This window comes from Calidris pugnax, unplaced genomic scaffold (genome assembly GCF_001431845.1).
Source record: "Calidris pugnax isolate Ruff unplaced genomic scaffold, ASM143184v1 scaffold9, whole genome shotgun sequence".
Classification (NCBI taxonomy): Eukaryota; Metazoa; Chordata; class Aves; order Charadriiformes; family Scolopacidae; genus Calidris; species Calidris pugnax.
In genome coordinates, this window is record NW_015090778.1 from 7,506,859 (window position 1) to 7,520,969 (window position 14,111).

The 14,111-nt window shown below is 37.5% G+C and overlaps 1 protein-coding gene across 1 annotated transcript in view; it reads left to right on the forward strand.

Annotated features, from left to right (window-relative positions):
• The first annotated feature begins 109 nt into the window (after positions 1-109).
• The window catches only part of FOXK2 (forkhead box K2), a 49,704-nt gene continuing 35,702 nt past the window's right edge, over positions 110-14,111 (forward strand). Inside the window, exon 1 of the mRNA XM_014951277.1 lies at positions 110-328. The gene's annotated coding sequence lies outside the window, so the exon portion shown is untranslated. The remainder of the gene's footprint in view (positions 329-14,111) is intronic.

A 14,111-nucleotide genomic window follows, 5' to 3' on the forward strand; every position in this document is an offset into this window, starting at 1 on the left:
CCGTTTGGCTGGCACATGGTGCGTGACAGGCGGGGAACCGACCCTGTCCTGGCGACACACGCGAGCGGAGCCTGAGGCCTCCTTCTCCCGGGCACCTCCGCCTGCTGCCCTCGGATGTGTCCTTTCTCCAGCGGCCCGGGCCCCGCCGGCACGTCCACCTCCCACTGCAGCCCCGCCGGCAGCCGGTGGTACAGGTGGGAAGTGTGAGACCCCGGCAGCGCCGGGGCTGCTGGTTGACAAATGGTCACCCTCCTCCCGTGCTGTGTCTCGCACGTAGCAGTATCTGTTGTGAGTTTGGGAGCAAATCCGTCGGCAGCAGTGCTTGGAGGTATTGTAATTAGCAAACAGAATTGGATACACCCTTGAGTATTGTTTACGTGCTTCAAAGGAAACCAGTCAAGTGGTTATCCACATATCTGGAATTTCTGAATTTAAGATCGGTGCCGAGTAAATCTTGTAACACCCTTGGTGCTTTTGCAGAATGTAGGGGGTCGGTTTTGTGTGTGTACTTGCCTTCTGATTTTGTGGTAGTTTCTTGTCTCTTTGCCTAATTGTAACGTTTATTTTTACGGGTAAACTGAATCATCCATGTGAAATACTTCTGCTAGTCTTAGTGTTTTAAAATGTGTTTCCTTACGTGACGACAAACGTATTAAGGGTTTATAAATGGTAATACATTCCTTTACCATTACCAAACATTAACTGTCTTTGCAAAATAATTTTCTAGAGGAGTATGTGAGGCCTACCTACTACGATTAAGGATATGTTGAATTGTAAATAAGTAATCTATGTTTTGAGGAGTCACATGCAGGAAAAGTGAAGGTGTTTTAGAGTATTATAGCTGTCTTGACTAAGAAATACCCAAAAGGTTACAAGTGTTCTAGCTTTATAAAACACATGCCATTAGTGACACAGTCTTCACGGCCTTACAAGTTTTTAAAGTGTGTTTAAGACGTTGATGGTATATATTTTCCACTTTGACATTTTAATGTTAGTTTCTCCACCTGGTTTTTCTGTGAAGATCAAATTGTCTTACCTTTCTGCTTTCTAGGAAATGCTCATTCTGAAAGGGTTTAACCGTGCCAGTATGTGTGGAGTTGTATAATCATGAGTACAGTTGGATGACTTGTTTGACCTTTAACTGTAGCTTCTATTTTTGCTGTCTGCTTTTTAATATTAATAATAGTTTGGCATGTGGTTAATCTATATTTTAATCTAACACATTTAAGAAATACAGATCAAATACTTTTTTTCTTTGTAAACAGAGTTTAGTATAATACACTAATTGCAAGCAAGTCATTGTGCATTATACATGTTGATTGCAAACAGTCTAGAATTAGTTGAAGTAATTTAGTCAGTAGCATTCTGTTAAATGCTTAAAACTTCAGGAAAAGACAAGTACTGCTTCTTCATACTGTTAATGTAATTATTGAATTGTAATTTATTTTAGTTCTATCAGTGTCACTTTTTAAGTGGAAAGAAAATTCTGAAGGATTTTTTGTGTGCCACTTTTTTATTGAACAATGATGAAAACTTCTGTGCAGTTAAAATTTCTTCAGGAGTGCATGTGGGTGGTGTTACAGAAACTAGCGTTTGCTTGAAACTGGCTGTGTTGAGTGATTACACCATTTCTTAGACTGCACACTAGTAGCCTTCACTTTCAAGATCTGTAAGCTGGCTGAAGTAGGTACCTCCTGGTTACAAAATGTAGGTGTGATCTTCCATCAAGTCTTGTAAATAAAAGGTGGCATACCTTGAGTCCTGGCTAGAAACAATGGAGCAGTGTGTACACTGGGTGAACTGGGGTTTCTTCAGTCAACAGGCGTAGGGATGAGTTTTATCTTGAAGGGCAGGCAAAATCTACAGGGTCATAGTTAGATTGATGATTAAGATCAAATGCTGCTTTATGGTTTTTTGGGGTTTTTTTTAACAATAAATCTTTTTATAAAAGGAAAGTTTTACAGGAGTTGTATAGGGAAATTGTAGTTGCGTTATTTGCAAAGCTGTTTTTTTTTCCTTTTTTTTTTTTCCCTTAAACATAGGAGTCTTCAGGCAAATTCAAAGCAGACGTTATCTGCTTATAGCACCTCATTACTGTGAATTACTGATGACTAATATTGTTTGTAGCCGTGTTCTTGAGTTTCATTGTAGATTTAACTGGTCACACTGAAGATGATCTCCTGGATTTAAGAATCAAACTTAGTTATTTCAGTATAATGTAAACATTAATTAACCATTGAAACATGATTGGAAAGAAAGTAGTTTTGGTGTGAGTTCAAGATTGGTGATTGCTAACCTCCAGCTCAAGTAATCACTAGATCTATTTTTGTTGTTGTTGTTTAATCCTACTGTGTTGCCAGTAATATGCTGTGCCTATGACTGCACAATCATGTGAAATTGTAATGGCAGGTGAAGTTTAAAAAAATCAGGGTGTCCTTTTCCTTCTGTTTGTTTTTAAGTGATCCTGGAAACCAAGAATGGAGGGTCCATCTCTGTTTTGTCTAATTAATAGTGACTTACAGATGACTCCAAGCAAAATATTGTTACAGACTTGAAATGTCTTATTTGATTGTCACTAATTAATTGTATGTAGTTCCAGTGTCCTTGGCCTTTTTTTAAAATTTCAGCACAGTGTTTAGATATGATTGCATTAATAAGGTTATTGAACTTCCTGGTTTTGAAAGGGAAAAACAGAAATACAACTTTGTAGTCTCCTGCAAAACACACATTTTTAACATCTGGGGAAATTAAATTATTATTGTTAGTGTATACTTATATCTGCAATAAAAGCATCTTTCTTTCTTCAGATATAAATGCCGTGAAACATGGAATTACTGTGCATTAAGATAACTGTTTTGGTTGCTATTTTTAATGTTTCCCTGGAAGCCTTGCTCACAATTCAAATGTTTAAGTTATCAAGCAGGAGGTAATAGCAGTGGGAAGTGTGTTTTTGTTTTTCCAGTTCTTGACAGACTCACATACGTACTTGTGTATATACAAACCAGCTGTCATCTTAGATGAATAAAATGGGGGCGGGGGAAATAGCATTTTTTTGTTCATGTCCAGTACATAACTCTCCTGTTAACGTCATAAGACACAGAGGCACGGGATGAAAGAGGTTTTAGAGTCTCCTCTTAAATCCACACAAATCAAAGCAGTTCAGTTGGCCTTTTACAACTGCCTGTTAAGTTGCGTGGACTTTCACTCTCCAGTTCATTAAGTTCTTGTTTTTTAATTGGTTTCATTTGATGCTTGTCAGATTTCCCCTGACTTCAGTGAAAACATCGTTTGGATATATTGCTAGGTAAATAATAACATTAATATTTGACTTCTGAGGTACTTGGCTTGAAAAATACCTTTTGTGCTGGGCAGGGCAGTAGTTGTTGACAGAGCTCTTGTATACAGCTTTTGGAGAGGCAGGATTCCAGACAGATGTAACTGATACAGCTGGAAAAAGCAGACGGACTTCTGGGTACATCTTAGCTCTGAATAAGTTTTTTTGTTTTGTTATTACTGCTGGGTTTCTTGGATGTGCTTTGTGTATTAGCGTTTGAATTCACAAAGATCCCGTCATCTTAGGCTTGACTGCTTTAAGACAGTGTCTCGTTCATTTTCATAAAACCATGTGCTGTATTTTAGGAATTACTTTTGGGTTTGGTTTTGTGCAAGTAGATTTGTGAGTTACAAACAAGATACTATTAACATAAAACCAGCATTTCTGAGTCAGAGCAAAGAGGCATCTAGTCCACTACCTGTGTCCAAGAGTCAGTAGCAGATGCCTAGGGAGAAGCATAAAAATGGGTAAAGGCAAATGTTTCCCTTATTTTTTCTTTTGTATCCCAAAGTCAGAGTTGATTTCTTTTTGAGTTAAAGCTGTTTATGGGTTTTTTTCTCCCTTTTAATTTTTTTTTTTTTTTAAATCCCTGTAAACCTCTTTTAGGCACAGCATCCTTGGGCAGTGAGTTCTGCAATGCAATTGCAGCCCATGTTAGGAAAGCTGTGTCTTTTTGAGATTTTTGAACTTGACACCTGGTAATTTCATTCATTGTAAATTAAGTTGGCTCTTTCATATTAAGAGGCAGTAAATAATTCTCCCATTCTGCCGTTAATTTTGTAGACTTCTTTACGTTACTAAGGATGGGAGCTCTTACAGTAAACCATGTTGTTTTACTCATGCTTAACATCTACTAACTAATCCTAAGTCAAGCCTATGTGGCTGCAAACTGAAAATTTGTTTGTTGTTCTTGTGCCTTTCCTCCGAGTATATAGAGGCCTGAATCAATATTTTTATTTTGGTCTTGCGGTCTGGATCTACCAAGTGGGGTTATTACTGCCTTTTCAGTAGCAGAAGTTTTCTTGCCAATGAAAGCCAGTGGATTCTGAACAAGGATCAAGTATATCTATTGGCTAAGTAAATTAATTGGAAAAAGTTTATTGTGTTCAGCATTACCTGAGCAGGAAATAGCACAACAGGTTGTAGAGAACCTCTAATTTATCAATGCACTTCTTTCCATCGTCTTATTGCTGTTACTTAAATTATATGCCAAGTTGTTGATTCTGGATGAGTTCGAGCTGTGGCTGCACGTGTGCTCAATGAAAATTTCTCACTGGAAACTGCTGAGGTTTGGCTTAACAGTTGAGGTGAATGGACCATAACGTCTCCTTAGGTAGTGTTCCTTGCTAGCTTAGGAAGAATGTTCTTTGCTTTTTTTATGGCTTATGGTTTTTGTCTTAAATATTTTCGTTATGAATATAAGTGTTAGATACTTTAAGAAATCAAACAAAACGCTTTTTTCAAGGAAGATACTTGTAAGTATAGATTAATACCTCAGGCCGGATTGGCACCTGCTTTTTCCCTTTCTTGACAACGCTTTTGATAGATACAGTCGCTCGTAAGGAAGACAGCTGGCTGAAGTGTTCTTGAGACCTTCTGATTGATTTATGCTCAGAGGAGTATTTTGAAGTTCCATGCTGGTTGTGTTAAAACTATAAATTACTTACAAATTATCTCTAAGCATAAAACTAAGAAATGTTGGACTTGGCCATGACATATGGATCAGACTCCAGAAACTTCTATTTACTTTCTTTAGCAGACACTGTCCCATGCCATAATGACTAATAAGGTTAACTGGGCTGTGTTTATAGGTGGTTTTTTGGCTACTTTAGAGAAGGATTTGCAAATGTCAAGCTCAGTAGCAGTAGTGTTCCCACATAAGCAGACCTGATTGAAAAGGGACGTGGGAGGGAGAAGGTAGAACGCATATTATTTGAAGTGAAAATAGATGAGCGTAAAGTTTCTACAGTCATCATTTGTGTTGCAGTTGTTTCTGCCATCTCATTTTTTTCATATTTCTCTCTCAGTTGCACGCACCTTATGAGTGAATTTTTTTTTGCTACTGAAACAGTGTTATAAATTGTCATACATCAGTCAGGTAGTTGAGGTAAAGCTTGAACAGTTTTATATTTGGATAAATTAAATAAATAAACTTGCCCTGCTTTTTTTGTTGGTATGATTGATATGATTATGAAACTTCCTTTACTCAATTCTATAATTTTACTGATCTTACAAATGTTCTTACATCTGTTGTTAGTAAGTACATTCTTTGTATAGTTATGTGAAATGCTATAAACTGTGAAATCATCTTAAAAATTGATGATTTCTTTATTGTCTGTTAGGTTCCAGTTCTATGACAGAAGGAAGATTAGTCTTGTTTTGGTTTGAAGTTGCAAAGTCAGTATTAAAACTGTCTGTTCTGAGAATCTGTAGTTGAAAGAGTTTTGAGATTCTTACCTTCAGCTGTAATAATGAGGTAAGAATTAACATATCACTCATGTTTTGATTTGCAGTGAATAAATCAAAATACTATACTGATCTTTGGTTATGAAATGCACTGTGTTTGAGCAGGAAGAGACTTCTGCTATTGATAAGAGTAAGTTAAATAAGTTAATCAAGAAAATAAGTTAATCTTTCACCCTTGCTTTTCAAAATAAATGTGTATGATTAGTTTGCTTATAATTAGGAAATGACATTGACCTGTAAATATGAGTCCTCTATGAAGGTAGATGTGTTTTAGAGAGTAATTCTGCTGTGAAGGAGTTCTGCTGCTGTCGCTTTTGTTTTGGGGTTTGTTTGTTTGGGTTATTTTTTGAGCATGTGTAATTCTCATGGACAAAGCAGAAGATTTTTTTCATGGTCATGCCTAAGCTATTCAAAATAAGATGATTGTGCATCTCATATACTGCATTTTTTGGTAAATTCAGCAGTGCCTTCAAGACCTCTCACATCCCATTCACTTATGTAAAATTTTGTAAAACACTGGGGAAAAAAAATTACAGAGAAAATTACAAGTGTGTGATGTTAGTGTGAGGCCATCTCTTTTGCAGCCTTTAAGGAGTTTTCACAACAGTCTTGTGTTTATTAATAAGCTGATGTCTTTCATGGAACTTCATACTCAAATATTGGGAAGGTGGTGGTTTTATCTACTGTCTTGCTTGTTTTCATGATAAAAAGTTGATGTGTAGTGACATTTGTTTCCTGCGACTTCCTGCCTTTAAGGAGTTTTTTGACCTAGATAAAGCAGTCGGAGGGGAGGAACCGTGTTTATTCTGCAGCTATTCCACATTGGATGGCATAGAAAATAAACGTTATATTCTTCTGTTAAGATTTCATTGCTACCCCTTTATTACTGAAGGGTGATGAGGCTTTACTAAGTTACTTGAAGAGCTAGTGCAAATCTCTGTAATTTTGTAATGCATAATTTTTTTATAGGGCTAAAGAAGCTCTATACATGATTGGAGTCTTTGTTTCTTCGTGTTTGTTTGCGTGATTCTGCTGCAGCTACTGCATGTGCTTCTGTGCTGGTCTTTCTCATTAGTACTGCGTATCATAAACTTCGTGTATGCTGTACAGTTCAGTATTTGTGGGAGTAAAATTTTCAATATTCAACATTTCAGAATGTCTTGATGAATATTTATATGAACACACCACCTTTTTGTTTGTCTGTGTGCACCAAATAAAAACACGAGCAGATTGACAAACAGTTATGTCCGTGCTAAACTAAACATTCCTGTTGACTTCAGCAAGACAGCTGTGGATAAAGATGCATATGGAATTGAGCATTTGTATAATCAGAGCTGTAAAGTAAAAAAGCCAAAGATGTGTCATTATCATAGCTTTATGAAGCATAGCAAAATTAGTATAAAGTTGACCGGAATTAATTTTAATTCAGTGTTAATTTAAGATTTTACTTTAAGAATTATGGAAGGGACTTCCAGCCAAACCCCTGCTGAAAGCAGAAATGACTTTTAGATCGGACTGCTCAGGACCTGTCTCCAGGGATGGAGAAGTGCTAACTATAAAACACTTCATGCAATTGCAAACCTGTATTGAAAAAAAATATTATCTGTATTTCCAACAGCAGAGTTTTGGGAATACACAGGCTGGTTAGTATAGTGCGCACCTTAGTGCTACATAATGGCAAAAACTACTTAATTGCTACTTGGTATTGCTACTTGATACTGTCGGTGGTGGTCTGGAGTAAATGCAAGTGCTGATAAATATTTACAGATGGTGTCACAGTTGGTAAATATTGTCCTCACAAATAATAAAGACAAAAAAATGGACTTGGTCAATCCATTAAAAAAAAAAATCAAAACTGAAAAGTATCTCAAAAGGTATGTAAGCCAGAGGGTAGGAAACTGTTCTGAAAAGTAGCAGTAGAGTGTGTTTGAAAGTCATGACCGCAGCGAAATGATTAGATGTATGTACTGAGATGATGTGTCAAAGCGGAGCGTTGTGGTGATTGTGTGGAAGCACGGGAGCTGTGTCAGGGAGTAGAGAGGGGCTGGAAGTTCATGTGCTTCTGGGATCAAAATCTGTGTTCAAGAATCTCACAAAACTGTAAGGGTTTAAGCGGGTGATTGCTAAAAAGAATTGATGGCTGGAGGAAATCCCAGATAGCGAGGGACTTAGGGAGTTCAGTATGTTTGTCTTATCAAAAAGGAGTCCCAGGATAGCTGGTTGGTGTATGTACAGTTTTACTGGGATGAATTGGAGTCCTGAAAGGCTCGCTAATGGATCACACTCAGGAATAAAAACCCAGAGGCTAAACTCTCAGGGTTTGAACTGAGCACATATTTTTAGCAGTGCTGGAAAGCTTACTAAGAAGAATGGTGGTATCTCTATTTCACCATCTTCTGGTGATCAAAAATAGATGTCTTCTTGGAAAAGGTGCTTTAAACTAAAAAATAAACCTTACTGTAGTCAGACTTGATGATTAAGTGCCATGTAGGTATGGTTCAGTGAAATTTCATAGCTTAGGGCTAGAAGAGGTACAAGTAGGTGAAGCTTCTTAGATGCTCAGCCTTTACTTCCTCTACAAGTCCTTTTTTAATAGAGTCTCATTGGATTATAGCATGAGAGTTTTTATTATGTGTTTTAATAAGGAGTCAATACTTGGCTTGGTTTTTAATTAAAATTGCTTATAAAGCATCAAACATCTAGTTGGGCATTTGTTTATTTACACTTGCCAGCAGTCTTCTCATATGCATATGATTTTGATACTTTTGTTCATTGTCATCTTAGTCTTCGTATTGGAGTACACCGTAAAGTTTCAAAGATAATTTTCATATAATATACAGTAATTCTTTGAAAATTCTTGTTCTTCAAGTAAGTCTTAGATATAGCTCATGAGGTCTAAGGCTCTTAGTTCTCGTGTTGATAAGAAGTCAGATTAGCATGCAGTAGAAAAAGTGTTTACACGTTGTACTGAAATTAAATGCAGGTTTTCTAAATCACTTAAAGGAATGAAGATGAATGTGTGGTTTTGGTTCAGAGATGATACGGATGAACTAACGTGTTGATAGAAGTTGCTTATAAATTCTTATTTTTACTGACATGCAGCTGAATGGGAGCAAATAAGTTGCCTGCCCTTTTCCTTCTTTTTTCCTTCCTTTTTTTCCTGTCACAGCTGGGAAAAAATAGTTTAATGTCCATTGAGACACATAATTATCTGGGGGCTTCCTTGGTTTTGTTGGGATTTTTTGCCCTTAAGACTGAGAAGAGATGAAAAATTTGATTTACCACTTTGTATTGTCCTATGGACATATTTGGGGTGTTCCAGGCAGAAAATAAGTTGAGCAGACAAGGCATATACACACAGTTTGTACGCGTTAGCAGTAGGCAGGCTTGTTGGTTACAATATCCGTGCAGTAAATGCACAAGGAAAGTAGCTGGAAAGCATGAATGATGGAAGCTGACTTAAAAAAAACCTTAGGTGCTACCGCTATTTTCTCGTCTTCCGAGATAGATGACAAAGGCCTGTGTAGCAATGAGGAGGGACAGCCGGTATTTTAAAAAAGACTAAAAAGAGTAAGGCATAGAGAGAATGGTGAGTGCATTCGTGCAAAATTCTGTGTGGGGATAAGTTCAAGTTTGAAGTGGAGCAAGCTGATCATTTAAACAAGCAAAGAAACAGTAAGAGTGATGGTGAAGAGGATGATTTTAGTATTATGCCATGTACAGATGAGAAAATGGAAGAGGAGAATTCAGTTTCTACATGGGAAAGATGAGGACAAAGGCCAATGTGTTTTGCTTTAGGGTATGGACAGGCTGTTACGGGGTTTGTAGTTGTTATGGGAGGAGAAATGAAAGTGTGTGCTGGGAGGCCTGAAAAAAGATTGGAAGAAGTTAAAGATCATCTGAGGTTTAAGAGCTGAGACTGAGAAGTAATAACATTGTTACCCTTACAGAATGCAAGGAGGCTCTGACTTTGATATTTAATTTGGGAAGTGTGATTCACAAGAGTTTGGGGTCTCACTTTTTAGAGACATGGACTGTGCTTTCCTGAGCATCTGAGCTAATCTGCTGTTCCGCTGTTGCTGAAATGGAGCATGGGAGGGGAAGGTCTTGTTTTCTGCAGTGCTCCCAACTGCAGGTTGTGCTGGCCTTGAAGCTCATTAGATGTTCCGTAAGCTGCTGATGCCTGCTTTTCTTGCTATTTTTGGGTGGTTTTCTGTTGCATTGAAGTGGCTTCCAGAGAGGTCTGGCAAGCAATGGAACTGGCACGAAGTATGGGGGGGGGGGGCTGCACAGACTTTCAGCAACACTCTGTGTCTTGTGGAATCATACATTAAGGAACTGCAGTTATAAGAGCTGTTGTGCTCTATGAAATAAAAACGGAAAGAAAAAGATTCAAAACAGTAGAAGAGAAGACCAGAAATAATTTTCATGTCTTAAAAAAAACATTTGCAATGTAATATGAAAATGTTTAAATCCTAAAGGTTCTTGAGACGGCATGCTTTTCTGATAAAGGGGTATGCTAAGTATTTGTTTTAAGTTAAAAAAGTGAATCAAAGTAGGCTGGATGCTTAGATGACTCAGTTGTGCCATACCTTTGTATAATATATGCTTTTTGGCTCTTTTTTTTTTTTTAATCTCTGCATAAATGTGAATACATAGAGAAAATCACAAGACAAAATGGGGTGTGAGTTCCTTGGCTGTGGATCTAGCATAGACTGCATAGCAGAGGACTGCATTAATGTATTATCTTCCTCCCGTATGCTAAATCATTATATCTCCTGCTCCATAGGTGATTAGTCCAGTTGGTGGTTTTAGTATATTGTAGACTAGGGAAGTCACAAGCTCTAGGGAAAATTGAACACACAGTATACTCCACATACAGTGGAAGTAGATGTCCCTTTTAAAAAAATTTATGTATTGTTTTTGTTTGTAGTCTCCCCCCCGCCAAGCCCTTTTATCTTAGAAAGCAGACTTCTCTGCCTGTAAGACAGGGGACTGACTAGAGAGTTTGTGCAGCATTCTGTCTGCCTGAAAGAAGAAAATATAGTTTGAAGAAAAAGTGTAGAAAACCATTACATTTTCTACATGTCCTTTATTGCAGGGGCTGCATATACCCGTAGTAGTTTTTCAGGAAATACATAAATCTACTGAAGCTGACTATGCAGGTAGATGATTTGGATTACCTATGTTGTCTTTTGAGGATCTCTGCTTGATAGCATGCAGAAACATCTGAAAGAAAAGTTGTGTTTTGAGAGAGAAAGCTTTTTCTTTCCCGTCTTTATGGAGGGTAGTAAAACCAGTCTGCTATTTAAGGCAAATGTGCTAGTAGTCAATAAATAAGTTAAGTTGATGCAGCTTTCCAAAACTACTTGGGTAGCAGGCTTGAAAGTAGCTGTGCATTTACTCCCTGTTCTGATTTAACTGACTTCTCACTGTCACTCTTGAGACTTCCTTCAGAGGGAATGAGGTAAAACATAAGAAAAACAATCATTTGGAGGAGGAGCAGATTATAACAACAACTGTTCCTCATTTCCAGTGCAGTGTACAGTGGACTTGGATGCTGACAAAAGTTAGTAGGAGTGAATTACGTAAATTATCATTAATCAAAATCCTGTTTATAACTTCCACAGATGTAAGCATTAAATAACGTATTGAGCAAAGATGTGTTAAAGGAAGCAAGTTATTTCCCTTCCTTACACTTGTGAATATTCTGGGTGTGGCTGGGTTAGGTTCAGATAAGATTTCTACTCGGTGTTCTGCCTGATGTGTCTTATGTGGTCATTGATTGATACACTTGTTTTGGGGTAACCAACTGAAACACTTCAGTGTGTGTAGGTCTGAGCCAGGATGTTCTTTTATCCGGTGAAGGGGGTTGATGGCTTTGGTTCTTTCTTCCCTTTCATCTTACTAAACATACTGGCTTTTCAGTAGCATTAGGGGCTGCAAGCCAAACGATGAACTCTTATGCTGTCCAAATGATACGAAAACATTGCTTTGAAGAGTGTGCAGTCTGTTCTTAAGTAACTTTATTAAAATTACTAGATTGGGTAATAAGGTTCTCATAGAATGATGAAATTCATCCTCATGCAGTCTTAGTTCCAATGATACTATCAAGAGTTAGAGTAGAGCCTTTTTACTGGCAGCACTTTGGTAGCTACATCTCTGAGTTGAAGAAGAAATGCAGCAGTTTAAGGTGGTTACTCTCTGCTATGAATGTGGGTTCTGAAATGAATGCAGAACTGAAATCTGAGTTTAGGGTGGACTCCACAGTTTGTGGTTGATTATAGTATTATTCATTCAGGTTTCTAGATATTGATAATCGCTACAAACATTTTGGACCTGGAAACCACAGTGTGTATGTCAGTTGAAATGTTCAGATGACAGGCACATTTAGCAAGACAGGAAAGAGATGCAATAGGTAAAAACCACAGTACAGCTTCAGTTGTTTGTTTATCCTCTTGAATTGAAATTCAAGCCTTTGTTTTTAAAACCTTTTCCTGGTATTGGTCTGTCCATAAAGCTGAGAAATGCAACTAGTCTGTATTATCAGCAAATTCCAGAGCCGTTTAACAGTGCTCAAATGCCTTGTGAACCCTGGCAAGACAAAATAACCTTTTGCAGCGAATGGTACAAAGCTGTATCATTCCTTGCCTGTTTCATTACTTAATTCTTGACTAGCTGCATCCCTTCTCTTCTGTTTTCCTCCTGAAGGACCACTGGCCTCTGAGGAGTGCTGCTGTTTGAGCAGGGTCACATAGTGACTTCAGAAGTTCTTGTGAGTGGTTAAGCAGAGGATTGGAGTGAGGTGGAGGTAACAGTGAGCAGTAAGCTGACAACAAAACAGGCTTTTCTGGAAGGGTTTCATTTTCACCTGTCTTCTTTGCTTGAGTATCCATTTCTATGAATGTCCAGGTTTTCTATAACAAAACTGTCTTCAACATAACTGAGATTCTGCCAGAATTCTGTTTGAACTTTTGAAAAATTTAAGTTCCTTAGCTGTTTTCTGTTTTGAAGCTTTTTCTGCAGGCTAAGGTGCTGTTTTCTCATATAGCAATTTTTTCTTAACTGCATCATAGAAGGCAGGGAATATTACCTGTTTCAGATAGAAAATAAATTGGCACTAATTAAATGTTAAAGAAACTTGCCTGAAGATGAAATGGGAAGCCTCATTCACAGCTGGGAGAGGAATTCCTATCCTTCCACCTGTCTCTGTTTTAAAGATGCAATTAAATTCTGAAGGCAATTTGTGATCAAGATTTTAAATTTCCTTCATGCATTTTGGCCTGTTGTGAATAGCTTTTACTGTCTGCTGCAGTACAGGCAGCCAGAGCAATCATCTGCAAGCACACCCCAGTACACAAATGTTTACTTTTCTGTCAGTAGTGAAATAACCCTGCTTGTTTTATGGTGTGGTTATTCTGAGGTTGGAAGATTGTTGAGCCTGGAAGAGATCACTAACCCCAGCTTGCTACTTAGCTATAAATAAGTTTGGTCTGCTGTAGGCTAGTAAGTACTCAGGATTCGTATGCGAGGTTATTCACTATTATCTAAGGTTATCAGCAAAATGGGTGTTTTGAAGCTTTTGAAGAAAAGAAGCATGCAAACCATGCCAAAAAAAAAAAGAAGAATAAAAGAAGCATATATAAGTATAAATATTTCATCCCTCAGTCCAAAGGATAAAATAAAATTCTACAAAAGTTTTAAGTTTGGAGTTAGTGCTTTCAAGTTATTTTGGCTTAGTAGTAGCTGAAGAAAACATTACTCTTATTTGTGTCTGCATGTTCTTTGTGTTAGCAGGAGTGTAGCTGAGAAGTGTGCCATGAAATAATTGAGCTTCATCTGAAAAACTGGTTATATAGAATCCAGAATAACCATAATGCGAGAGAGTGTGATTTTTGGCTACTTGGAGAAATAACAAGGTAGTGGACAAGGAGAAGAGACTGAGGAAGGTGTTTCTGAGGAATCGCATTTGGTAGCTTAATCAGAAATGTTGGTTGTAAAAATCAGGCTTTTCTACAGTTTTTAAAATTAATTTTAAAAAACCAACCCTGCACTTGTGGAAATGAATACGGGAGATGGCAATGTAGAAATGTGTTGCCCAAGTTGCTTTTTGTTTGGGGCGACTTGAGAAGGCAGGATGTGTTTTTGGTAATTTTCACAATACTTACTCTGATTCCATTCTTGTACTGAAATGTGTTTACGTGCCGTATCTCCAGGGTAAACTATTGTGTCTACAACTTTTTCTTTTTGCAACAACATTTGATATTAGGTTAGGTGGTTTTCCTGTTCTTCCAGTTAAATTTCTTATCTT